Source organism: Pseudochaenichthys georgianus, chromosome 23 (assembly GCF_902827115.2).
Source record: "Pseudochaenichthys georgianus chromosome 23, fPseGeo1.2, whole genome shotgun sequence".
Lineage (NCBI taxonomy): Eukaryota > Metazoa > Chordata > Actinopteri > Perciformes > Channichthyidae > Pseudochaenichthys > Pseudochaenichthys georgianus.
The window spans coordinates 18,118,074-18,127,852 of record NC_047525.1 but is presented as its reverse complement, the minus strand read 5'-3'; positions in this window follow the sequence as shown (position 1 = coordinate 18,127,852).

Genomic DNA, 9,779 nt, shown 5'->3' with positions numbered 1-9,779 from the left:
AGCTCAGGTGAGGTAAAGGACTCTTGAGTGTTTAGATAGTTAACTTAGTCTAAGTTATCTCTGTGGGTCTCAAACGGTTTGGTCACCATTTAACACATATTTCCATTTGAAGGGGGAGTGATTAGTAAAATATGGATGAATAATACAAATAAAATGTTAACTAGGTGAAAAAAGAAGATAAACTTTAAAAACGTGTTGAGAGCTAAAACTAGTCTTTGCTGCTGCCTCAAAGAGGAGCAGAGGGAGAGGAGGGAGACAGGTGAGGCTGGTTCAGGAGCCCAGACACACTCACAACTATAAATGAACCAAAAACAAATAAACAAGTTTCAATATTTTTTCATATTGGATATGGTATGTTATTGGTTATGGCCATGTTCTTATGATTTTATGATTATTTAAATGCAGTGGCGACCCGTGTCTATCACAACTGGACCTTCTGTAGACACACACACCCCCCGCCGCAGTCCCCCCGCCCCTCCATGGCATTATAATGTCCGTCTTTTCACTGAATTGTCGTCTTGAAAAGTGTACTCACAACAATTCCGCAACAACTGTTCACCTGTTGCACTTGTCATTTCAACGTTAAAAACAATAAAACGGCATGAATTGCTTTGTGGCATTTATCTAGATCCTCTGTCTCGAGCCATTTAACTAGCGGGCCTCATGCGGCTTTCACACCAGCGCTTTTCAGTTTCTAGCTCCGAGCGGGAGCTTTTCTGGTTCAGCTCCGGTTTCCCTTTTCAGCTCCCGCTCTGTACACACCGCCCACTGGCGCCCCAGAGCTGCCCTTGCTGCGTCATGACGTCACCGTTTACATCGCTGATTTGCCCCCCAACGGCAGCTCACAACAACAACAACAACAACTGCGTCGGGTCGATGATCGTGTTGCTTTTAATCACACGAAGCCAGAATAAATTGAATAACGACTTCTCCAACCTTATACTTTTCTCCAGAGTGCCGTGGTTCATTGTTTATTAATGTGTTTCTGCAGCATTTACCGACCGCTGCAGTATTGGCTGCTCTTCCACGGGAGTTTATTCTCCCGTTAGCTCCCGGTTAGCTCACACTGCAGCGGCCGCTCTAAAGTATTCACTGTCCGACTCACACAAGCAGCTGATGCATATCCCCAGTTCCCCTTAGCCTTAGTGAATGTGTGTCAGTCTGAATTGACACTGTTTGCTATCACAACGCTGTTATGAAAGTTTCTCTGGTATAAAACGGGTGATGTTAGCATAGCAACCGAAGCTAAACTGACTACTTGCATCCGATAGCTGCAATAATACAAAACAACACGTCTGCCTCTCTCCACAATGATCGATAACAGTGAACGGATGGTCACAAATAAGGCACAAATAAACAGAATCACACGAAGCCTGGTTAGTGTTGCCTGACTTTATAAAGTGTGTTTATAGGCACTACTGCTTGTAGGCAGGCATAACAGTCGACCCATGGGAGGTGGGTTTAGTTTCCTGCACGCCTCGACATAAGAGAGACGTAAGCGACGTCACCTCTTAGCTCCAAAGCTCTTGCCTCTGGACCGACAATTTTTTGGAGCTGGAAATGAAGCGGATTCCGGAGCTAAGAGCCGGCGCAGCTCCGGTGTGAACTGGAAAACCCGGCGCTTTTCAGGCTCTAGCTCCGAGCCGGAGCTGAAAAGGCGCTGGTGTGAAAGGGGCATTAGAGTACCCTGGAACCATGGGCGCGGGAAGGGGGGTGCTGAGGGCGCTGCAGCACCCCCTAGCGGCAGGCAGGACTCTCTGAGTGTTTAGATAGTTAACTTTAGTCTAAGTTATCTCAGTGGGTCTCAAACGGTTTGGTCACAAATTATTCAAAAGATTATTTCCGCGGCACACCTTCATATGATCATTATCGTTATAAAACAAATAAGAGAATAAAGGAAAAACAGTTATGAAATACTATATGGCAGTACAACAAGAATACAGTTTGATACAGTTTGTAAAATATCCATAAAGAAAAAGAACATCTGCTTACAGTTGTGTTTCATCTGGGTGTTGAGAGATGTATCCATAGATCTCTTAATGTTGCTCTCAAAGTGCACCAGATTGATGCTTTTAACTTCAATATTTAAAAAAAATCTTCCCGGGGGAGCATCCACCCAGACCCCCCTAGAGGAGGTGAGGTCCGCTCCCCACTCGTAAAAAATAGCACTTTACCCCTGCCTATATGCCGTGAGCTGATTATCGAGCCTTCATTGTAACAGTCGCGGGTGCACTGTGTGTTTGCGTGTGGGGAGTGCTTTTGTGCGTGCTCTATAGTGCCCGTAATAGTGTTCACTGGAGTCCAGAACCTCAGCACCCCCACTCAAAATACCTTCCCGCGCCTCTGCCTGGAACCGAGGGAAACTCTGAAAGAATAAGCCCATTGGCTACAAATTAATATATGATTGGTTGATCAAACTGTCAGTCCAAACGTACGCTCTCATTCAGTGCAACGGCCAGGGCATTCGATCAAGGATGTAGAATACCTTGGTTGAAGGATATTCTACCCAGAGACCCAGAACAAGATCTGATTGGTTGCTTTCTTTTCTAACACAAAACCACTGAAATGCGTAGTGCATGGTCCGAGAAGGACAAACAAATCAACGTAACACTGTAATATTACAGATCAACAACACAGATACGAATCTCATTTATTCATTTTATATACATTTTATTTATATAATTAAATCGATTTTTTGTTTGTTTTATCTGAGTATTCCAGGGTATTCTCTGAATACCTTGAAGGCCCTGACGGTTCGCCACTGTTTAAATGTATACAGTTCTGTTTCATATGGGTGTAGTCTCTTTATTTCCCCCTCAAAGTGAACCAGATTGATGCATTTAAGTCCAACATTTAAAAAAAAATCTTACCGGGGGAGCATGCCCCCGGACCCCCATAGAGGAGTTGAGGTCCACCTCCACTTATGTTCACATGGATAGGTTCCTAAATAGATTTGTAAACATTTTTTACATAGTAACCCATGTCCATATGTTTATTCTGGGGTAGTAGATTTAAAGTTTAGGGCTATCACTATGGGCAGCAACGCTGTAAATATTGACAAATAAATCCAGGAAAATGGCACAAAAGAAAACTGGTAGTGGCCTGGCTGGGTGTATAATTCCCGGCCTGACTTATTGTCCCAGTCCGGCCCTGGTCCAAGGGCAGTAATTTGGTCTGTGTTGAAGATTGTTTTACACTTTAGATTAATCAAAATTGTGTTTTTTGGCTGAATTAATCTTTTTCTGTTGAACCCTAACCCTCTTTGTTCTCCTTCTCATTCATTTTACTTTGTTTTGTTCTAACACACATCACTTTTTCCATACACTGTTCTTAATACTTGTTCACACATGTGTTTGTTCCTTTTACTTTGTTCTTCCTGTTGTTCTTGTTCAAACACATATATCAATTGTTCATCCACTGTTGTGGTAAAATGATATTCATAGTCTTAACAGGATCATGCTACCCATGCTAACATAAACACAAGCGTTTCCCTCCAAAAATGTAAAAATCTAAGTAATATAGGCTACCAAGCTTTCCGTTGTCACCCTGCATCTCCAAATGCAAAACTGTCAATAAAAAGTATGCAATAATGCAATTACAGCTGAAAAAGTACTTGGGTGTGTGTGGTTTTTTTATATATATATTTACCATTCAATAACGCAATCGCTGCTGTCTGTCTGTCCCATAGAAGAACATGACAGCGCAGCGCAACTATACTACGGACGTGACTGCCCTGGCAGTGACAGCAACATAGCCTGCTTGTCCTATACCACACTTTCCCCTCAAAATATCGTTAAATAACGAAACTTGTAAATAGTGCCAATCCATACAAAGTGTGGATCATGTAAATATGAAAGCAATCTTTAAAAAATAACCGCGTTGGTTTAATCTATGACTATTTTGACCAAGTTTGTGCTGTTTTTGCCATAGAGAAGCATTGCCACGTAAGTGCGTTTGGAACTATCCCGGCATACATAAACCAGGTGGCCGGCTGGCGGCGACATCAAAGAGTGTCGTAACTCTTATCTCTCTAGAGCCAATAGAATCGAAGGGAAATCGTCCCGCACACACTCATGTTAAAAAAAAGATGGCATCTTCGTGAACAGTTTTGCTCCAGAGTGAAGCTGTCTCTAGATCTGACATCTCAAAACTGAAAAGCAGATTTATTTCTCATGGATTATCAGAAATCATTCAAAGTGACAGACACATTGGATTAACCTATGGATTAAATTCAGCATAGTTTTTTATCGTTTTAATGCCATTGAAGACCACTTTTGACCAGACTACCACACAGGTGAGCCATTTTGCCGTTTTTAGCTAACTAGCTCCATATATTTTGATGTGTGTTCTTGTCATTATCTCCGATAATTCGTATAATTGAGTGATAATGAGGGTACCCATCGATTCTGTGAAACAATGCGTTGAGATGTGCGCAAAGATAAATAATAAGGTTTTGTGAGTGAATTTCGGTGCAGTCATCTGTTAGCATTTTTCGCTCGTTGCTAATTCAGAGGCTCAGCGTTAGCATTGTGGGGGTTTTTTTGAATTTTTTTTTTAAAATGATCAGTTAGATGAGTTTCTTTCCGTTACATGGATATAAAACATTCATAGTTTATTAAATGAACATGCCCTCAGACACTGTTTTCTGTTACCGGGGTCTCTCAGGCTTAACTTAAAGGGGACCTATCATGCAAAATGCACCTTTGTACGTCTTTTATACATGAATATGTGTCCCCGGTGTCAGAAAAGTGTCAGAAAACACAACCCACTCTATTTTCCTCCTTCGCCAAATCTCTAAAAAAGGGGCTGCAACGGATCTGAAAAAAACGGATCCAGATTTCAACACTTTTCTACGTCACAGAGAAGTCCTCGGCTTATTGGTCAACTCTCCACCTATCAGGGGAATGAGCCACGGCCACGTGCATTGCCAAACCTCTCATTCGCATAGGCTATCGGCAGGCCAAATCAACCCACATCTGTGTTTTTGCCTGCTCTTGCCAGGATGTCTAAGCCAGTTAAACGTTGTGCTGTTGTTGGCTGCAAGACTCGGGACAGGGGACTGCATGCAATGCCATCAGTGGAAAAAGAAATGAATCTGTGGCTAGACTTCATCTACAAGGGACATGTGCCAGAAGACCATGGCAGATTTCTGTTTGTGTGTTCCAAACATTTTACGACGGACATGTTTATGAACTTATCTCAAGTCCAACACGGATATGCCTCCAAAGTAATGCTAAACCCGGGATCAATACCAACCATCCGGGACCAGGCCAGTGAGGACACATCCAATTTTGAAGCTGTAAGTTTTTATTTAGCGGTGTTTTTCCTGATAAAGCTATCTCTAGCTTGTAGCATGTAGCATGTAGCTTCGCTGTATCAATGTCGCCTCAAACCCAAATAGTAATCGGTTAGGTGTTTATATATTTTTGTAGCATTTTATTTTGTACGCTCCGCAGTCTTTGCTTTGTCTTTTATTTGAATTATCAGGCATTTGCTAACATGTTCAGACATACTGCCGTAATGGCGATCTGTGTGAAGGCTGTAAAGCCACGCCCTAGGCGATAACACAAGTATTTATTCTCCTCTTTATTAGTATTTTGTATCCTCTAAAATCATATTGAGTAAGTTATAATAACAAACGTAATCTTCTGTAGGCAAGTGCCGTTTTTTCCAGCGTTATATGTAAAAGCTTTTGTGATTGTAGTCTGTAAGAACGATCAGATATCATCGATCTGTAAGCTAAGCTACGCTACGCTAATGAGACATGCCGTTTTTTCCAGCGTTATATGTAAAAGCTTTTGTGATTGTAGTCTGTAAGAACGATCAGATATCATCGATCTGTAAGCTACGCTACGCTAATGAGACATGCCGTTTTTTTCCAGCGTGATATTTAAAAGCTTTTGTGATTGTAGTCTGTAAGAACGATCAGATATCATCGATCTGTAAGCTACGCTACGCTAATGAGACATGCCGTTTTTTCCAGCGTTATATTTAAAAGCTTTTGTGATTGTAGTCTGTAAGAACGATCAGATATCATCGATCTGTAAGCTAAGCTACGCTACGCTAATGAGACATGCCGTTTTTTCCAGCGTTATATGTAAAAGCTTTTGTGATTGTAGTCTGTAAGAACGATCAGATATCATCGATCTGTAAGCTAAGCTACGCTAATGAGACATGCCGTTTTTTGCAGCATTATATGTAAAAGCTTTTGTGTGTTTACTTGTTTGCGCACATGAATATAAATGGGGGTGTGTTAGGATACAACACTGTGTATGTATGCGAGGGGACACACACACACACCACGAGTAAAAACTGAGCTAAAGCCCCGTTGGTCTGTTGTTGTTGACAAGGCCTTACCTCTAGCAACAGGCTAATTAGTGGCTAGCACTCATTACAGTCAGTCTAATGAGCTCAGCCCCTCTCCAACACATCATCTGTATTGAGTCAGAAACACAGCATGCACGTTACGGTTCAAAACTAACTCAGATTGGAAAAGGCTAAGCAAAGAGCTTTGCTAAATAGAGAGTTTTGCTAAATAGAGAGTTTTAGCCCCATCTTTTGGGATTTCAGACTATATTTATCCAAATAGTATTTTCTCATCCTGAATACTAAGTTGAGATGATTTTGTTCTAACTATGTGTTCTTCTTTACAGGCCAGCACCTCACATACTTACTAATTAGTGATAATTTGTACATCCTTTGCTATTATTTACATTTTTTTGTATCATGGCGGAAATGAAAGACTGTACCTGGCAGCCCTGCACTACAATGAAAACGCTGAGCGTGCACAAGCCACTACATCCACTGGAAACCCTCTGTATAAACTGCAGTTCCCAAAGGCCAGGAAGGGAGAATGCAGAGCAAAACCAGTAAAGACTGACCCCACATTCCGTAAGTGTTAATATTTATTATACAACTATTTACAAATATAAAATAAAAAAATTAGAAAGAAGTTTCAGTTTTTTACATGCATATACTAATCTAAACCACATTTTTTTTGGTGCTTTTTTTTACCATTGCACAGCCCTACGTGGCCAACTTGATGGACCTCATCTTCGACCAAGTCTTTGTGGACCCTGCACCATTATGAGCGACCTGACATCGCCGGGTATGCTACACGGTTCAATTTGGCTGCTGTCTGAACCCAACATCGATATTTCACGGATCAGGAAACTCCCTGCGTATCCTGAGGACAACGCAGGCCGGAATCACCACTCTGATCCTGCGTCCAAGGAAGCCCCAGCACCAGCTCACAAAGCTTCTGTAAAAATATTTAGTGTCATTTATACAAAATACAAGTAGGCTACATTTAGTTTTTTTTATGGGTTTTTTTAACCGTTGATTTTGACAATAAAGTTCCGAGTTGATATCAAAATGTGTCGTGATTATTCATGTTTGGATGGGTAAAGAATATTCTGAATTCAAAAGCATAAGGTTGTGTGTGTGGACCTTTTTGTCGTACACATGGGTGTGTTATACCATTGCTGTGTAGTATATAATATAATAGTACATGTACAATGACAGAATGAAAGCTTGCATAAAGCCATATACACCAGTATTTATTTCCATGAACAATATTAGCATTCGTTTTACAATTTCAGTCAAAACAAACAAACCACTCACTGCTCTATTTGCCTCAACTGTAGTCCACCATGTTCAGCTCTGTAAATATTCAATGCATTCTACAGGAAGAACATATTTAGGCACACAGGCTCCAATCCAGGATGGTCCACCATACAGGTTACAGAGTCCTCAAGTTACTGCATCCGTCTTGACACATTGTGATAGACATATATTGAATGACATGTGAAATGTATTTAAACAGACAACTTAGTAAAGCTGTCAAAAATGTTACCTGTGGTATCTCCATGCAGCACACATTCTCCGTTCAGAAGGCATCGTGGCGCAATTTGCACAAAGAAGTCAATAACTGAGCTTTTAAAAACACATGAAACTACACACATTACAAGTTATTCAACTTTCCAACGGTTGTTGCACGATGTTGGAAGAAAATGACTGTAAACTATTAATAAACGCAATGAGGCCATTGTATATATGCTGAAAATATGAATGTCTCCCTTTATAAATATATATCGCTGTTTTTGCATTACAAACTGTACACATTGCATTCTTGCTAATTAGCCAAAATATGAACGGAATAAGGAGCAAGCATCGTAACAAACAGAGTAAAAATAAATAGGGACAACAGCTTGTCAGCTAACCATTCAGAAACGTCCTGCTGCAACCGAGATTTTTGCACCTCCACCAAAACCTCCGCTGCTTCAGGGTCAGTTTCTGGATCAAATTGATAGTATGCTTGAACACATGCATTGCTCTGAGATGACATGTTTATTCCACACTCGTAATCACAGCAAGCACGGTAACGTGACTCTCGCCGGCTCATGCCTACTCTTCTGCAGGGGGGCGTGGTCAGCTGCTGCTCAGAATTTTCAAAGACAGGTTTGGAATAGAGCGAAAATGAGCGAAACGAGGCATGGTTAAAAAATGATCTGTTTGGTATTTTGAAAAATAAAATGTATAAATATACCTTATATAGGTATGGTCATACACTATATCATTTAAATATAGCATGATAGGTCTCCTTTAAGATACTAAACCAAATAATTGAAAACATGTCATTATTTTGAGATACATTGTAAAAATGTTTACATACCAAGCCAAAAAAAAAAGGTTCTCAATATTTTGTCATTATAAGAACAAGCAGGATGTGTTTTCATCACCGTGGTTCAAACAGGCTTCCATAAGTTTCTCTGTACTTGCCTTGGCAGCGTTCACCTGCTCTGCACCTGCCCAGACTCCCACACAAACACACAGCTGGCACCATCCACATTCAACTGCATTGCACAGGTTCCTGTGGAGGAGAGGGTGGAATAGTCCACTGACGACCTGTAGGGGAGCAGGGCAGAGACACATACCCCCTTTTTCACGTCAGCTGGAAAGAAAATTCCTTCAAGGTAGACTGTGCCCTGCGGAGCTGACAACTTCTCATTCTTCCAATAGGAAATCCCTTTATCCGATAAGGTAGTACAAATAACGATGACTTAAATTATTATGCTTGCACGATTATTACAACACTGCTTTGCTGATGCCACTGACTGCTACACATGTATGTTGTTTTAGAACAGAGGCAAGGGATGAATCACAATATGTCATACTGTACATATAGTCCTAAAAAAAATAATGCAGCCTTGATAAGAAAAAGAATTCACTCGATCCCTTATTGAACAAACACGTGTATGGTTTTTGTCAAACATCAGGCTGTTTTAGGACTTTGTCAATTAATTTGTTCTAAATGACTTCCTATGTTTTTCTGGTGTCTAATTACAGATTTCTTTTATAAAACCAGTGTTTTGTGACCTCAGCCAAAAGCAACCAATGACAGCTTTTTCTTTTTGAATAGATAATATAGGATAGATAGCTATGTCTATTAGCATTTAACATTATATGCCAATTACCTGCACCTTTCTTAATGTATTTACTTTATTAATACATTACTTTAATAACATAGAAAATATAAAAGAAGTTGTCAGAAGAAATAAATTAACATTTTGCTATGATGGATTCTTCTTACAGTACATTTCTTTAGTCCTTAGTAGTTTTAATATTTTGGTAGATTGAGGGTTAGAGGCAACAAGAACTAAATATATTTTAAATCAAGCCCAGCGCAGAAGGTCCAGAACTGATTACTGCATTTGATCGATTCCATACTTGATTTTACAATATTTCATTGAGATAACATAAAGGATTCATAGAGAAAC